The following is an 18,798-nucleotide window of genomic DNA, read 5'->3' on the forward strand; positions in this document are numbered from 1 at the left end:
GGACCCGTGAATTCGGGGGCTCGCCTTATTTCTGACATGCAGACTGAAGGGTCCTGGACTCTGTTTCTGCCAGTGCTTGTACCAATGCTGCTGGCTCTGTGCCAGTGAGGTCTGGGTGAGTGCCGAGGCTCCCAATCAATCTGTCTCTCTCACATCTATGTTTCTTACACTGTCTCTCACTCTCCCTTCCATTCTACCTACGAAAAAAAGAGGGGGTGGGAGAATGTGGCACATATCTTTGAAATAAAGAAGAACTAACGCGCCTAATATAAACATTAAATCAAATTCTGTTGTTTAATTTTTACTTGAACATCAATAAAGATACACTTTTGAAACAGTGGGAAACTTGAATTCTGGCAAAGTAACTGGTGTTTTTGGTAATGTGACGATGCCACTGTAATTACCATAGTGAAAGACAATTCGTCCCTTAGAGACATATTGAAGATATCAGCGGAGTTGATGTTTCAGGCATTCTCTATGAGATAAGATTGCACAAATATTCACAAATTATACATAGTGTAAATGAAATACACATTCATACTGAAAGATGAGCTATGTATCTATAGCTCCAGAATATTAAAACCACATGAAATATTATAAATAACAAATGATGATAGGTATACATATGTGCAGTGAATCTTTAAAATTCATAATTCTGTAAGAAACTGGTACTACCTAAAAATTAGGAACAAGTCGTCCCGGTGTGGCTTACAGTACGAGCATCAACCTATGAAAGAGGAGATTAGGGTTTGATTTCTGTTTTGGGTAGAAGCCTGAAGTAGGGGTTTGATCCCCAGTGGGGGTTATGCCGGAGGCCACTGATCAATGATTCTCTTTCATCATTGATGTTTCTATCACTCTCTCCCTCTCCCTTCGTCTCTGAAATCAATAAAAATCTACTTTTTAAAATTCAGAGCAAAAAACACAGTGAAGTATAAACCCAATTGCAACATGTCATACAGCATTAAAACTATGTAACGAAGTAGAGGAGTTTTAAAAAAATCTAAAACTGGCTAGGGCTAGAAATAACTTCTAAATGAAACTAACCTCCAGCACACTGAAACTGTAAGAATGATCACAGGAGTGGTCAGACAGTGTCTGGAAAGTTCTGACACGGGGCCTTACCTGGTTTGCCTCAGTGGATAGAGCATCTGCCTCGGGACTGAAGGATTCCAGGTTTGATTTGGGCCAAGGGCACATGCCTGCGTTCTGGGCTGCATCCCCAGTATGGGGAGTGCAGGACACAGCCCATGCAGGATTCTCTTTCATCATTGATGTGTATTTATCTCACTTCCTCTCTGAAATCAATTAAAAATAAATAATACATAAAAATTTAAAAATAGAAAAAAATCCTCAGGTGAGGATTTATAAAAACAAACAACAACAAAACTTCTTCTTTTTTAAAATATATTTTACTGATTTTTTTACAGAGAGGATGGGAGATAGAGAGTTAGAAACATCAATGAGAGAGAAACATCGATCAGCTGCCTCCTGCACACCTCCCACTGGGGATGTGCCCGCAACCAAGGCACATGCCCTTGACCGGAATCGAACCTGGGACCCTTCAGTCCACAGACCGACGCTCTATCCACTGAGCCAAACCGGTTTTGGCAACAACAACAAAACTTCTGAATTGGGAACGCTGTACAGTGCCCTCTTGTCCATAAAACCTCTTCGTGATAAAACCAAATCTCACTTCCTTTCAATGTGCGCTTTAACATTCTCACATCCAATGCTAGTCATTCCTGAGGGCTGCTCATTTCAAATCTCTATAGCCCATCACCAAATGATTCACTATCATATAGAATATATATATATATTCTCTTGATTTTTTACAGAGAGGAAGGGAGAGGGATAGAGTATTAGAAACATCGATGAAAGAGAGACATCAATCAGCTGCCTCCTGCACACCCCCTACTGGGGATGTGCCTGCAACTAAGGTACATGCCCTTGACTGGAATCGAAACTGGGACACCATCAGTCCGAAGGCCTACGCTCTATCCACTGAGCCACTGAGCCAAACTGGTCAGGGCAGGAATATTTTCTTTTTCAATGATTTGCTCCTCATTCCATAAAGCCTTTGAACATGCCTGTTGAAAACACATCTTTATGCACTGCTGTGACATTTCAGCCTCAGAAGCAGATGGGATACTTAGTAAATGATGGTTGAAGCCATCATTTAAATGATGTTTAAATTCTTCTGCTCACACCGTGTTGTATTTTCTCAGCTCACTGTATTTTCCTCAAGTTGTCGCGAATGAGGAGGCCTCACATTTGTAGGAAAAATAATTTCCTGGTAGCCAGTGTTTCAGCAGAGCCATATCTAAAGTTAATTATCTCACCTCTTGGGAATCAGTGTCTTTAATTTACCACCTATTCAGACCTACCTGCTGTCAGCCTCAATAGAGCCTCTGGTCTCCTAGCTATATAAATACTGCTCATTGTATAACTCCATTATGCCTTTCTATAGTTTGCTCTAGCAATATGCTCTTCCATAAATCATGTTCTTTCTGCATGCAGACACTGTAATTTCATGAATAGGTGAAATAATTATTTCCAAGCAAGGTTGTGAGACCCTAGATCCTCAATATTTACCTCAGGTGCAGATGCCCACTTTCCAAACCTTGAATGGTGCCAACATGATAGCCATCTATACAACAAATAGTTTGGCTCAAAGGATGGATCCTTGGCCTGTGGACTGAGGGGTCAAGGCTGTCATTCTGCTCAAGAGCCTGTACCTCGTGGGGGCTCAATACCCAGCCAGGTCAGGGCATTTGTGGGAGTCCACCAAATGATTTGTTTCTCACACACAGAAATTTCTCTCTGTTTGTCTCTCCACCTCCCTAACACTCTCTAAAAATCAATGGAGCCAAAACCGGTTTGGCTCAGTGAATGGAGTGTCGGCCTGTGGACCGAGAGGTCCCAGGTTCGATTCCGGTCAAGGGCATGTACCTGGGTTGCGGACACATCCCCAGTGGGAGATGTGCAGGAGGCAGCTGATCGATGTTTCTAACTCTCTATCTCTCTCCCTTCCTCTGTAAAACGTCAATAAAATATATTTTTTAAAAAATCAATGGAAAAATCAGAGGTTGAGGGTTACAAAGGAACAAAAAAGCATGATTGACCAAAGAAAATATTCTCCTGGATGTGGAGAATGTAACCCTCATATACTGCTAGTATAATGAAAAAATGCACAATCCATTTTTATTTCTTTTAAAAGAATATTGTACTGATTTTTAGAGAATTAGAGGGAAAGAAACATCTATATGACAGTGCAACCTCAATTATTAACCTTGTGCACACCGTTTTGGGGATCTAGCACACAACCAGGCCCTTTTCCCCACTGGCAATCCAAGGCCCAACACTAGGTTGCAATCCAGCCTTTATATCTGACACTTGTTTTGTGAGGAAGCAAGTCTGTGTACATGCGAGCACCTGGGTATTTACTAGAATCTTTATGCTTAGTCTTTAGAAGTCCTTTGTTAAAGGACGCTGCAGACACATGTGTGATCTCAAGGATGCTTACCCTACTGACAGTGTCTAACAGTTAATTTTGATTCAAGCTGTTGTTACAATAAAAGCCTAAGGAGGTAGGTGAACGGGGCTGTTTGGTTCTGTTATCCAGGCAGTCCATTAGCCCTCTCTTTCACAAAAATGTGTCAGAGTAATCACAAAAAAATGGGTCAGAGTAATCATTCATCCATCACTCAGAGTCTGCTGTTCAGCCCTGGCATTGTTTGTTAAGTAAACTTGGAAAATCTTCCTCATTTCTGTAATCGAAGATGTTCCCAGCAGTTCAATACCAGTTTAGACTTTCCAGGTTTTGGTGAGAATTAAAAGACAAAAATACTCAAAAAGTCACTTCTGGAACCCTGGCCCCGGCAAGTACCAACTTTGTAACTTTTATTGATTCTCACAGTCCTAGCTAAGTCCGATATCAGCGTCACGTTACATTTAACCAACTGAGGTGCAGGGAGCTGTAGTGAGTCTCCTGGAGATTCCAGTTGGAGACCCAACACTGAGACCTTAGTGCCCACAGTACTGCCTCCCTGCGGGTGGGTCAGCGGGTTCAGAAAGGCCCCAGATTTTTCTTAAAAGCCCTTACACACAGAGGTGCTTGTTGGCAGTGGGGAACTGAAGGGTTCCTGTCCTGAGGTTTTCTAAAGTTGCTCTTCTGAAGGTGGTGGGGAATGTTAGTAGTGCGAGTTAAAATAAAAGTGTTCATTTGCATGGTGCTTATTATTTAAAAACTAAAAATTTCTAGCTGGTGTTGCTCAGTGGTTAAGCATCAGCACAGGCACAAAGATGTCCCCCATTCGATTTCTCATCAGAGCACATGCCTGGGTTGCGGGGTCCATTCCCAGCAGCAGTGTGAAGGAGGCAGCCCATCAATGATTCTCTCTCATTATTGATGATTCTCTCTCCCTACCTCTGTGAAATCAATAAAAAATATTTTTTCAATCTCTAAAAATAGATATTTTTAACAGGTAAAAATTATTAAAACAGATTATATCAATACAAAAATTTATTTCCTAAATCAAAAAGGCACAAAATGAGTGAAATTCTAACATTCACATTTGTTATCCAATTGTCTTTTTGTTAAAGAAAATTGCCAGAACTCATAAAACATTAGGCAGAACATATGATCAGAGGTTTTAAGAAAGATACAGACACAGCAAATATATATTGGAGAAAAGACTCACCATAAATTTCTAGAAAAAACACAATCAAACAGTGAGGTAGCATGACAAATTTAGAAAATAAAATTTTTAAGTAAATAATGATTGACCAAACAAAATATTCTCTACGATGTGAAGAATGTGAAACCCTCACACACCACTGGCCAAATGCAAAAAAGTATAATCAGTTACGGTTTATTTTATTTATTTTTTAAAAAACAATCTTTATTACTTATTAGCATGCCATAGAGCTCGGCTATTGGTTGAGTCACTCCATTCTTAGTGAGACATGCTCATAGACACTGATGGTTTTTGTTTTTAAACATATTTTATTAATTTTTGGAGAGGGAGAGGGAGAGAGAATCATTGCATTGATTGCACCTCCCACAGGCCCACTAGTTGAGATTCAGCCCCAAACCCAGGCATGTGTCCTTGGCTAGAATCTAATCAGGGACCCTTTAGTTCAATGACTGACGCTCACTCCACTGTACAAAACCGGCTAGGGGAAGGCTTATTTTTGATTTTTAAAGAATAGTTTATTAATTTTTGGAGAGAGTAGGGAGAAAGAGAAACATTGATGGAAGAGTGCCATATTGGCCAGTGACCTCCTGCACACACACTTCTGTGAATCTAGCCCACAACACAGGCACATATCCCCACTGGCAATCATATCCACAACCCTGTGCTACAAAAGATGATGGAGAAATACTGACCCACACCGTCCCTGGTGGTATATCCCATTTAGATCATAATTTGCTACTCAAAAACCACAGACTATGCACTGAAATTTTCACAAAGGTAAATAGCACTTATATACATACAAAAAATTATACAGAAATGTTTGTGCCAGCTTTATTAGAAATATCCAAATATTTATTAAAATGGACAAACTGATGGAGATATATCAAAGATAAGAATGTCTATCGCAAAAATGATCAGTTACTAGTGTAACTTTAATAAATCTCCAAGTATTTATGAAACATAAACTAATGCAGAAAAATACTTAGAAAAATAAAGTTCTCCATCAAAATGAAATGTAAATCCATGGTTACTAGGAAAGCTGTGAACAGGTTCAAAGAGGGACAGAGTAAGAGGTCATTATGCAATTAGACAGAGACAGATATGGTCAGCTTTATGACTATAATGATGGTTTCAGTTTCATGCACATGTCAAGATTCATGAAACACTATACTTAACACATGTAATTTACTCATTGTAGCTGTTAAAAATGGTTCAATGGTATTATGGAAGGAAAAGTTTGGCAACTCTATGTTCAATCCCCGTACTTATGCCCTCTGGGTAAGAGTCTCAACTTAGTGACAGAAAATGTAATAAACAATGAAGAACTTTCACCCAAACCCACAAAAGCCGCATTCCTGGACTAAACACAGCCGTTGTCTACATCTTTCTTTTGATGCCAGCGCACCAATGGCTCTGATGGGAACTTCTGAGAAGCTACAGGAGCAACAAAGCATCTTGATTGTAATCAATGACAATGACTGCTTCACAGAAGATAAACAAGCCTGGAGTCCCTCAGATCTGTCTATACACAGCTCTTGTAGTCTTTTCCTAAAAATAATGCCGGGATGCACAGTTAGGTGAGGACCATTCCATCTAAGGGGGTGCAGTCTCATCCAACAACAATGAGGTCCGTGTTTCCATAGTGAAAGGGTTCCCCCTGAATGCGATGGTCTTCAAACCAGTGACCATCACCCGTAATATTGTAGGCATTAGGGCACGTGGCCCTCTGCAAGACCTGGGTAAGAGATTCACTTCACAGGTATTGGCATCGCTTGCAAACAAGAAAAAAATTCATGTTTCTAGACACACTTGAGGTTGTCACAGCTACCCTCTCTTTGGAGTGATCTCTATGTGTCAAAGCATCCATATTCACATGAGAAGTAGAGTGTCCACAGTGTTTCCTAGGAAAATATGGGCAGCAGTGTAAATTTGCCAAAAACTGCTCAACTAATTTCTGAACAATACTGTTGCCCCATGGGAAAAATGTTTGAGACCCCTAAAAGTTCTTCACCTCTTCATGCTTGGAAAGCCCAGATCTCCTTATAAACAAACCTATTGAGTAAACAGAACACCAGAAATTAAAGAAGTCTTAAGAAAAATCCTTCATTATTTTACAATCCATACAGACATGACACTGGCAGTTCTTCCGTTAGTGACTTAGGCACACAATAAACTCATCATTAGCATCTAGGGAAAGTGTGTCCCTGAAAATGGCAGTCCCTCTGCAACATGTTTACTGCGGCAACTGTACTGAGACCTATTTGGCAACACAAGACAGGGAAGGAGGAAAGAACTAAGGACTCAGGTATTCCTCATTTCCGTCAACAAATCAGAGTCTGACTTAGCTTCCCTGGGGACAGGAGGACGGTGACTGATGCCATCTGTAGGGACCTTACAGGTGGTTCAGGTGAATTACCTTCAGCAACAGAAATATGCAGTGACACAGGTCTGGCAGTACATCCTGTATGTTAGAACGTGCAACATAATTACATAGTGTTCTAACATAAAAACACAGAAGCACAACAGCAAAAACACTTATGGGAACTTTGCATAATGTAGGTGATTAAATGTATGATACAATTCAGAAAAATGAGGACACACAAATTTTCTTGTACTATTGTTAAGTCCTAAGAAATTACATTTCCTACACATCTAAGAAATAACTGACATTTGTACTCTTATGCGGAGAGGGAATTTAGAAATTTGGCTGAGAGATACCTCACATTAATTACACTCTTAATAGCTTTCTCCAGTGTGAACTCTCTGATGATACTGAAGACCACTGCTCTTTTTAAAAGATTTCCCACACTCAGTGCACTTATAAGGCTTTTCTCCCGTATGAACTCTCTGATGTCGATCAAGGATTGTTTTAGTGGTAAAAGATTTTCCACATTCACTGCATATATATGGCTTTCCTCCTGTATGAAGTCTCTGATGATGACATAGGGCAGAGCTCTGGGTAAAAGATTTCCCACACTCAGTGCATTTATAAGGCTTTTCTCCTGTATGAACTCTCTGATGTCCATCAAGGACGGTTTTAGTGGTAAAAGATTTTCCACATTCACTGCATTTATAAGGCTTTTCTCCTGTATGAACTGTCTGATGGTAACGAAGGCTAGTGCTCTGGGTAAAAGATTTACCACACTCAGTGCATTGATAAGGCTTTTCTCCTGTATGAATTCTCTGATGTCGATCAAGGAGGGTTTTAGTGGTAAAAGATTTTCCACACTCACTGCACTGATATGGCTTTTCTCCTGTATGAATTGCCTGATGACGACGAAGCTGAGTGCTCTGCGTAAAAGATTTCCCACATTCACTGCATTGGTAAGGCTTTTCTCCAGTGTGAACTCTCTGATGATATAGGAGACTTTTTCTATGTCTAAAAGATTTTCCACATTCACTGCATTTATAAGGCTTTTCTCCTGTATGAACTCTCTGATGGTAACGAAGGGCAGTGCTCCGGACAAAAGATTTACCACATTCACTGCACTGATAAGGCTTTTCTCCCTTATGAACTCTCTGATGTTCATCAAGGGTTCTTTTAGTGGTAAAAGATTTTCCACATTCACTGCATATATATGGCTTTTCCCCTGTATGAAGTCTCTGATGATAACATAGGTCAGAGCTCCAAGTAAAAGTTTTCCCACATTCAGTGCATTTATAAGGCTTTTCTCCTGTATGAACTCTCTGATGGTAACGAAGGGTAGTGCTCTGCGTAAAAGATTTCCCACACTCAGTGCATTTATAAGGCTTTTCTCCTGTATGAACTCTCTGATGTCGATCAAGGAGGGTTTTAGTGGTAAAAGATTTTCCACATTCACTGCATTGATAGGGCTTTTCTCCTGTATGAACTGCCTGATGAAGACGAAGCTGAGTGCTCTGGGTAAAAGATTTCCCACATTCACTGCATTGGTAAGGCTTTTCTCCAGTGTGAACTCTCTGATGATATAGGAGACTTTTTCTACGTCTGAAAGATTTTCCACATTCACTGCATTTATAAGCCTTTTCTCCTGTATGAACTGTCTGATGGTAACGAAGGGCAGTGCTCCGGGCAAAAGATTTCCCACATTCACTGCACTGATAAGGCTTTTCTCCCGTATGAACTCTCTGATGTCTATGAAGGTCAGTGTTAGTGGAAAAAGATTTTCCACATTCATTGCACTGAAAAGGCTTTTCTCCAGTGTGAACTGTCTGATGATATCGGAGCCCTTTGCTACTTTTATATGATTTTCCACATTCACTGCATTTATAAGGCTTTTCTCCTGTATGAACTGTCTGATGTCGATCAAGGGTTCTTTTAGTGGTAAAAGATTTTCCACATTCACTGCATATATATGGCGTTTCTCCTGTATGAAGTCTCTGATGATGACATAGGGCAGAGCTCCGGGTAAAAGTTTTCCCACATTCAGTGCATTTATAAGGCTTTTCTCCTGTATGAACTCTCTGATGTCCATCAAGGACGGTTTTAGTGGTAAAAGACTTTCCACATTCACTGCAATTATAAGGCTTTTCTCCTGTATGAACTCTCTGATGTCCATCAAGGACGGTTTTAGTGATAAAAGATTTTCCACATTCACTGCATTTATAAGGCTTTTCTCCTGTATGAACTGTCTGATGGTAACGAAGGGTAGTGCTCTGGGTAAAAGATTTCCCACATTCACTGCACTGATAAGGCTTTTCTCCTGTATGAACTGCCTGATGACGACAAAGCTGAGTGTTCTGGGTAAAAGATTTCCCACATTCACTGCATTGGTAAGGCTTTTCTTCAGTGTGAACTCTCTGATGATATAGGAGACTTTTTCGACCTTTAAAAGATTTTCCACATTCGCTGCATTTATAAGGCTTTTCTCCCGTATGAACTGCCTGATGTCGACGATGCTGAGTCCTCTGGGTAAAAGATTTCCCACATTCACTGCATTTATAAGGCTTTTCTTCCATATGAACTCTCTGATGTCGATCAAGAACACTTTTAGTGGTAAAAGATTTTCCACATTCACTGCACTGATATGGCTTTTCTCCTGTATGAACTCTCTGATGAAAACGATGATTAGTTCTCTGGATGAAAGATTTCCCACATTCAATGCATTGGTAAGGCTTTTCCCCACTGTGAACTCTCTGATGATATAGGAGACTTGTTCGACCTTTAAAAGATTTTCCACATTCGCTGCATTTATAAGGCTTTTCTCCTATATGAACTGTCTGATGGTAACGAAGGGAAATGCTCCGGGAAAAAGATTTCCCACATTCACTGCATTTATAAGGCTTTTCTCCCATATGAACTCTCTGATGTTGCTGAAGGATGTTCTTAGAGGTAAAAGATTTCCCACTTTCACTGAATTTGTAATGCTTTTTTCCAGTGTGACCTCTCTGTTGATAATGAAAGCCAGAAAATTTGGTAAAATGTTTTCCACATTCAGAGCGCACACAACACCCACTTCTAAGATGGAAATCTTTTCCCTCAATAAACGTGTGGGTGCAACTAGTATCTAACTTACATCCTTTTCTGCTGAAATAATTTTTTCTACTTTGAAACGTCATCCCACGCATCAAAATAGCAGTTGGACTGTCCCCGGTCTGCATAGCCTTTAGGTGGAAATGTCCAGATTCAGTAAAGACACTCTGCCCAACCACCCCACAGGTGAAATGATTCTGGGACACACTGAAATTGCAGCTGTTTGCAAGTGACATCCTTTCCAAACCTCTGATGTAAGTCTGCTCTCTCTCATGCTGCTGGTGAAATTTTGCACACAAAGAAAATCTTTTTGCACACGCTCCACACCTCAACAGTATCTGTCTGTGTTGTGTTCCCTGCAGCTCCATCATGCGGAAAATGTTTCCCAGGACTAGCCCACAACTCTCACAGGGGTGACTCTTCTGGGAAGACAACGGTAAGTTGGGATTCCTTGCCTGTGACAACCTAACAGAAACCTTTTGTTCCGTCGGGGCCTCCACATTGTCTTCTCCACAGCAACAACCTGAACAAAAGGAAATGTAGGTGAAGTGCATGTTGACCTGCTAAAAACAGAATATCTTCAACACAGATGTTTATCTGTCATGTCTGAACATGATTTCTTTTTTTTTAATATATATATTATATTCATTTTTTACAGAGAGGAAGGGAGAGCGATAGAAAGTCAGAAACATGAGAAAGATCGACCAGCCGCTTCCTGCACACACCCCCACTGGGGATTGCCTGCAACCAAGGTACATGCCCTGTCCAGCATTGAACCTGGGACGTTTCAGTCCACAGGCCCATGCTCTATCCACTGAGCCAAACCGGTTAGAGCCTGGACATGATTTCATACAATGATTTTCAAGACGATGGCGTCTGACTCTAAGGAAATGGCTGTTATATATATAACATGACTCAAAAGGTCACTGAATGAAGGAAATCTCAACAAGGGAGGACAGAAGCATAGGCTGGCACAAAAAGAAGAGAGGCAGGGTCTGCCCGTTATTACTCCACAAATGGCTTCCTTTAAGACCTTTCATGCTGGCAATGTGAGTCTGTGTAGAATAATTTCAAAGTGTTCAAAACCATAAATGATCAATCATATTAGAGCCTGTGATGTTCAGCATCAATGTAATAATTCATGTGCACTGTAATGCCTGCAGGCACGGAACAATATTGGAGTGCAGTAAAGAGAGATGTTTGAAAGAGGTAGAGGTGCAAAGTTTAGAGAGGTTAAGGTTATCCACAGGCTGGGAATCCCAACAGAATGATCACTATTAAAACTGAAAAGTGCCGAACCGGCGTAGCTCAGTGGATAGAGCATCGGCCTGCGGACTGAAGGGTTCCAGGTTCGATTCCGGTCAAGGGCATGTACCTTGGTTGCGGGCACATGCCCAGTAGGGAGCGTGCAGGAGGCAGCTGATCGATATCTTTCATCGATGTTTCTAACTCTATCCCTCTCACTTCTCTGTAAAAAAAATCAATAAAATATATATTTTAAAAAATAAAAAAACAAACAAACTGAAAAGTGTCAGCATTAAGCAAGAAGAAGTAGAATTGGGTGAGGAGTGGGCAATGGTAACAAAACATTGTTGAACAAAATGGGTTCCTAGTTATGAATGTAGCAAAGCCCAGGCATGAAAACTGCCCCCACAGTCCTTCACCAAGGCAAGACTGCCTCTGGGTCTAGCCCAGGGGTGGGCAAACTTTTTGACTCGAGGGCCACAATGGGTTCTTAAACTGGACCGGAGGGCCGGAACAAAAGCATGGATGGAGTGTTTGTGTGAACTAATATAAATTCAAAGTAAACATCATTACATAAAAGGGTACCGTCTTTTTTTTCAATAGTTTTATTCATTTCAAACGGGCCGGATCCGGCCCACAGGCCGTAGTTTGCCCACGGCTGGTCTAGCCTGTCAGTGATAAAGTCATGTTTCTCCTGTGATATACAAAGGATTCTGCCTCCTAAATCCCAGTTGAGCCACTGCATGGGATAAATGATGCAAATCTTAAAAGAAAAACTAAAAAGATGGATTGTCAGCACTGTGGTAGAACAACAAAGGACAAATGAGATCACGGGCAAAAGGCCTAGGAGACTGACATCAGCAAGATGGCAGAATCAGAGATAGAGAAACTTTCCCCATTCAAGAGTAAGTAGACAGCTACTCATGAGAAAAACATCCCACAGGAAATGGTAATAAGAATATCATGAAGATACGCAGTAATACAGAATACCAAATAAGGACAACTGCATAGAAAGGATGACAGGAAACTGAGTGAGCAAACACATTTGAAGATACCTCAGGTCAACAATAAAGGTTAATAATAATTAACTAACTAACTGACTGACTAAGAAAATAAATAAATACAGCAAGGGTCAGCCCTAGCTGTCTTACTCAGTGGATAGAGTGTAAGCCTGGGGACTGCAACGTCCCAGGTTCCATTCCAGTCAAGGGCACGGGTCCAGTTTGTTGTGGGTTCGGTCCCAGTAAGGGGGCATGCAGGAGGCAGCTGCCCAGTGATACTCTCTTATCATTAATGTTTCTCTCTTTCTCTGTCTCCCTTCCTCTGAGAAATCAATAAAAATGTATTAAAACAAAAGGGTTAACCCTAGCTAGTTTCGCTCAGTGAATAGAGAAACAGCTTTTAGATTGAAGGGTCCCAGGTTCCATTCCGGGAAAGGGTATATGACAAGGTTGGGTGCTCGGTCCCTGCTGGGGGGCGTGCAGGAGGCAGCCAATCAATGATTCTCTCTCATCATTGATGTTTTTATCTCTTGCTCTCTCTCTCTCCTTTCTGAAATCAATAAAAATATATTTCAATAAATAAATAAATAAATAAAAATAAAGGGTTAGCGTTACCACTATCAGCCACTGTGCTTCTATTCTCATTGGTCCTAGCAGCCTGTTCCCTAAAAACCTGGACATTTAAAAAAAAACCCACAGCATGCCCTGGCCAATGTGGTTCAGTTGGTAAGAGCATCCTCTAGTGTTTCGAAGGCTGGAGGGTTCAATTCTCAGTTAGGGCACATTTCAGAATGAGGCTTTCATATCCGGTTTACATGTGTGCAGAAGGGAGCTGATTGATGTTTCTTCCCCACCTCTCTCTCTCTCTTTCTCCATTTCTCTCCTCTCTATGAAAAAGGAATCTAATTATATAAACAGCTAGGGGTTCTGACGGCCTAAACAACCAAACTGACAACCGAACACCGGAACTCAATCCTGAAGTAAGTGCTGGGTAGATGACCCAGCACTGACTGCCGAGGCTGGTAGGCCGGCAGGGCCAGGCAGGAGTCACAGGTGGGAGTCAGTCCCACCCAGGTCATGTGAGTGGAAACCAAAAGATATAGAAACAAGGAAGACCTATCCCTCCAACTGGGGAGATATTGGCAGAAGAATAGTAGGGAGCCAGAATTACCACCATCTCCTAAAAAAATGATTACCCATCTCCCTCCCCCTTCACGCCTCCGCCAACACACACACCTACAAACCTTGGGCCAAGTGGGGAAATGGACTTCTACTCTCTTCTTGAAATAATGAGATGGCATTTCACCCTATCATTACCAGAGCAATAACAAAGCAAGTCAGATAAAATGGGCTTGACAAGATCCAGAGTTTCATAATGCTCAAAATGTCTAAGTTTCAATTATGAAATTATTCATACAAAGAAGCAGAAAGATCTAAAACTGAATAGAAGAGATAATAGAAACTAACACTATTAGTGATGACAGAGTTATTTGATAATAAGTTTAACGCAGCCATCAAAACAATCTTTACATGAGTGATTCTTAACATCATTAAATGGGGAAAATAGCAAGTTATGGCAAGTAAATAGAAAGTCTCAGCAAAGAAAATGAAGCTATAAAGAAAAACCAGATGAAAACTATAGTACAGAAGACTATAATAACTGAAATAAATAACTCAGTGAATAGGCTCAAAACAGTATGGATGGAACAGAGGAAACACTTAGGGAACTAGAAAATTTAACAATAAAAATATCCAATGAGAATACAGAGAAAATGGGCTTGAAAACAGAAACAGAAAAAGATCAGAACCACAGGAACCAGTGGAGTCATAACAACAACAACAACAAATCACCACAAAATAAAATTGTAACATTTGGAGTCCAGGAAGAAATGAAAGAAGATGTAGCTGAAAGAGTACTTGAAGAAATAATGGCTGAAAACGCTTCCAATTGGTCAAAAGACAGAAATCCTCAATGTTAAGGACAGCAAATACAAAATGAGATAAACCCAAAGATATCAACACCCACATCATAGGTAAATTTATGAAAAATGAAAACAAAGAAAAAATCCTAAAAGTTCTGAATGACAAATAGCACTTCATCTATAAGGAAAAAGTAATTCTCATGACAACAGGTTTTCCATTAGAAACCATAAAGTCTAAAATTAAAGGAACTGTCAACAGAGTCCTATTTCCAGAGAAAATATCCTTCAGCAATATGGGGAAAATCAAGGCTCCTCAGAAAAGAGAACACAAATGTAAACAAGAATTGATAAAGGATAATATCCAAATCTCAAAAAATATGAAATATATTCAATATCATCTATCCAGGTAAACTCAAGTTTATTCCTCCATGACTGACTTACCAGGATAGCTAAAATTAAATAGGTTTATAATACTAAGTACTGGGAAGTATTGCAGGATCTGGACCTCTCATTCACTGCTGGTGGTTGTATCACTTGGATAAAAGGATGTGCAAAACTGTACCTACTGAAATTAAACATATGCCTACATCATGAGTCGTTAAATATACTGCTCTTATTATATTCAAAAGACATGAGCATACAGATACTCAAAATTATATGTGAAAGGATATTTGGCATAGCTTTATGCATAATATTTTCAAATTAGAAACAACTTACAGATCTCCCTACAGGAAAATGGAAGAATGGTAGTAAATATCAATAGAATACTACACAGCTATAGAAGAATAAAATCATGCTAGGAAGAATATGGGATAATTTCATAGATATTGTGTTGAGCAAAAGAAATGAGACACAAATAATACATCATATAAATTCACTGATATGAATTTCATGAACTGATGGTACTATCAATGATTATAAAGGGCAGAAAATTAAGAAATTCTGAGGGTAGTCGTCAGAAAGGGGGATGAAAGAAACTTTTAAAATCTTGAAAAAGAGTCTACATCTTATAATGGGTGTTACATATGTAAACAAGTTTGATCTCTACATTTATGTTTCATGCACAGGTGGAGTTAAATATAAGTGTTTTCTAGCACTGGAAGTTGCTTCTTATTTGAGCTTGGGTTCCTCAACTTTCAAAGTCCATGCTAATCTCCATTACGTCATATTACCCTCTGAAGATAAACAGTGCCATCAAGATGTAATTCTTCCCTGACTGGTTTGGCTCAGTGGATGGAGCATCAGCCTATGGTCTGGGGCGTCCCGGGTTTGATTCCAGTCAAGGGCATGTACCCTGGTTGCGGGCACTTTCCCAGTGGGGGATGTGCAGGAGGCGGCTGATCGATGTTTCTCTCTCATGGATGTTTCTAACTCTCTATCCCTTCCTCTCTGTGGAAAATCAATAAAATATATTTTAAAAGAAAAAATCCAATTCTACCACTCAGTAACTCTGAAAAATGAAAGAGGATTTATCCTGATTAAGAACTCTGAAGAAATCATACTAACAATTCAGTATAATTCACCAAATATTCTGCATAAAATATCACCTCAAATGGAGTACCATTTATGATTCCATAACTGGAATTTATGAGGAAGTAAAACAGTAGGTCTTTTGTTATTCTCATAGTTTCCGAACTCAGTAGTTATACTGATAAACTATTGAAAAAGTTGGTGTTTACTTTTTCTACAAATATTTGAATTGTTTGGGTAATCCCAAAAGACTGTACATTTTTAGCCTAAACACACTTTAATATATTTTTATTGTTGATTTTAGAGAGGAAGGGAGAGGGAGAAAAAGATAGAAACATCAACGATGCAAGAGAATCACTGATCGGCTTCCTCCTTTGGAAAATACCCAACACTGGGGATCTAGCCTGCAATTCGGGCATGTGCCCTGACCAGGCATCCAACTGTGACTTCTTGGTTCATAGGTTGATGCTCAACCACTGAGAAACACCAGCCAGGTAGTCTAAACATACTTTAAAAAGTAACTGTCAAATATTGGGAAATGAGATATTAAAGTAATATGCAATCTATACTAATAAAAGAGTAATAGCCTAATTAGACCAGGAGACTGGCCATCTTCAGGTCAAAGGCCACAGTGGTGGGGATCAAGGAAGAGATGGTTAGGGGTGATCCGAATGGCATGCCAGGGTAGTTGGGGGCCATGAGGCCAGCAGGGGAGGCCAGTTGGGGGCCATCAGGCCGGCAGGGCTGCGCTTAGGCAGCAGTCAAGATGGTAGGCAGACGAGCAGTTAGGAGCCAGTGGTCCCGGATTGCAAGAGGGATGTCCGACTGGGCCTAAACCGGCAGTCGGATATCCCCAAGAGGTCCGGATTGGAGATTGGAGAGGGTGCAAGCCGGACCGTGGACACCGTCCCTGCCCGCCCCTCCCCCACCCCCCCGCCACAAATTTCATGCAACTGGCCTCTAGAAATAAATAAATAAATAAATAAATAAATAAGAACTTCAGGGTAGCCATAAACAGAAGTGATCTAGAGACAAAATAAATAACAAAACAACCTACCAAACCTTCTGTATAACATTCCGAAAATGAAATTCTAAGGAGAAATTTTATAGAGATAAATGCCTACATTGTCATAAAAGATCTCAAAGAACCTAACATAGCACCTCAGGAAACTAGAAACACAATAGGAAAGTAAACCCAGAGATCTCAAAGGAAAAATACCATAAATATTAGAACAAACATAAAAAAAAAAGGGATTTAAGACAAAAGAAAGGAATACCTATAAGGTATATTTTAAAAATATGCCGAAACCGTTTTGGCTCAGTGGGTAGATTGTCGGCTTGCAGACTGAAAGGTCCCAGGTTCGATTACGGTCAGGGGCATGTGCCTGGGTTTCGGGCACATCCCCAGTGGGAGATGTGCAGGAGGCAGCTGATTGACGTTTCTCTCTCATCGATGTTTCTGACTCTCTATCTCTCTCCCTTCCTCTCTGTAAAAAATCAATAAAAAAATATATTTAAAATATATAAAAATGTGCAATCGTTTAGCTACACTAAAGCAAAAACAAACAAACAAAACCAACCAAAAACCAAGCCTGAAAATAAGATAAAAAACAAATGCAAGAGCCCTAATTGGTGGCTTGGCTCAGTTGATAGAGTGTCGGCCTGGGGACTAAACATTCCCAGATTTGATTCCAGTCAAGGGCATGTACCTTGGTTGTGGGCACATCCCCAGTAGGGATGTGCAGGAGGAAGCTGATTGATTTTTCTCTTTCATCAACGTTTCTAACTTTCTATCCCTCCTCCTTCCTTTCTATAAAAAATCAATAAGATATATATTTTTAAAAAAGACATGAAAGCCCTAACCGGTTTGGCTCAGTGGACAGAGCGTCAGCCTGCGGACTCAAGCGTCCCAGGTTCAATTCCAGTCAAGGGCATGTACCTTGGTTGTGGGTACATCCCCAGAAGGGGGTGTGCAGGAAGCAGCTGATTGATGTTTCTCTCTCATAGATGTTTCTAACTCTCTATCCCTCTCTCTTCCTCTCTGTAAAAAATCAATAAAATATATTAAAATAAAAAGACATGAAATATAAGACATTACACGGGTCACTATGAATCACAATGCATCATAAGAGATGTTGATGTTAGCACATGACATGACGCTCCATAGAGAAATTTTTCAAAATCCCACTATGAGCTCCAGAAATTAATAAAAAATTCAGAATCCTGTCCAGGTGGCTTAGTTGTTGAGTGTGTGGACCTGATGCACCAAGGTTGTGGATTTGATCCCCCATCAGAAAACATGTAGGGGACAACCAATGAATGCATAGATTAGTAGAAAAGCTGATCAGTGTTTCCCTCCCTTTCTCTGTCTCCTTACTGTCTCTAAAATCAATAAGTAAATGCTGCCTGGTATGTCTCACTGACTGAGCACTGACTCATGAACTGGACGATCACAATTCGATTCTTTGTTAGGACACCTGCACTGGTTGCGAGCTCAGTCACCAGTGGGGGGTCGTGCAGGAGGCAGCTGATCAATGACTCTCTCCCTCTCATCACTGTTGCTTTTATCTCTCTCTCCTCTTCCTCAAGGAAATAAAAAATACATGTGTTTATAAATAAGTAATTTCAAGAATAAATAAATACCCCTAGCCACTGTGCTTCACTGATGGGAGTGCTACCTTGTGCACTGGAGGGCTAGGGTTCGATTCCCAGTCAAAGACAGGTACCTGGGTTATAGGTCCACTCCCCTTTCGCAGTAGGGGCACATATGGGAGGCAGACAATCGATGTTTCTCTCCCACTCTCTCTCTAAAAAAACAATCAATGAAAAAATATCCTCTCTATTTGGGTGAAGCTAATACAAGAATAAAGAATTAAATTCAGCCCTGACCTGTTTAGGTCAGTGGATAGAGCCTCGGCCTGCAGACTCAAGGGCCCCAGGTACGATTCCGGTCAAGGGCATGTACCTCGGTTGCGGGCACATCCCCAGTAGGAGGTGTGCATGAGGCA

The sequence above is a fragment of the Myotis nattereri genome (genome assembly GCF_964212035.1).
Source record: "Myotis nattereri genome assembly, chromosome: 15".
Lineage (NCBI taxonomy): Eukaryota > Metazoa > Chordata > Mammalia > Chiroptera > Vespertilionidae > Myotis > Myotis nattereri.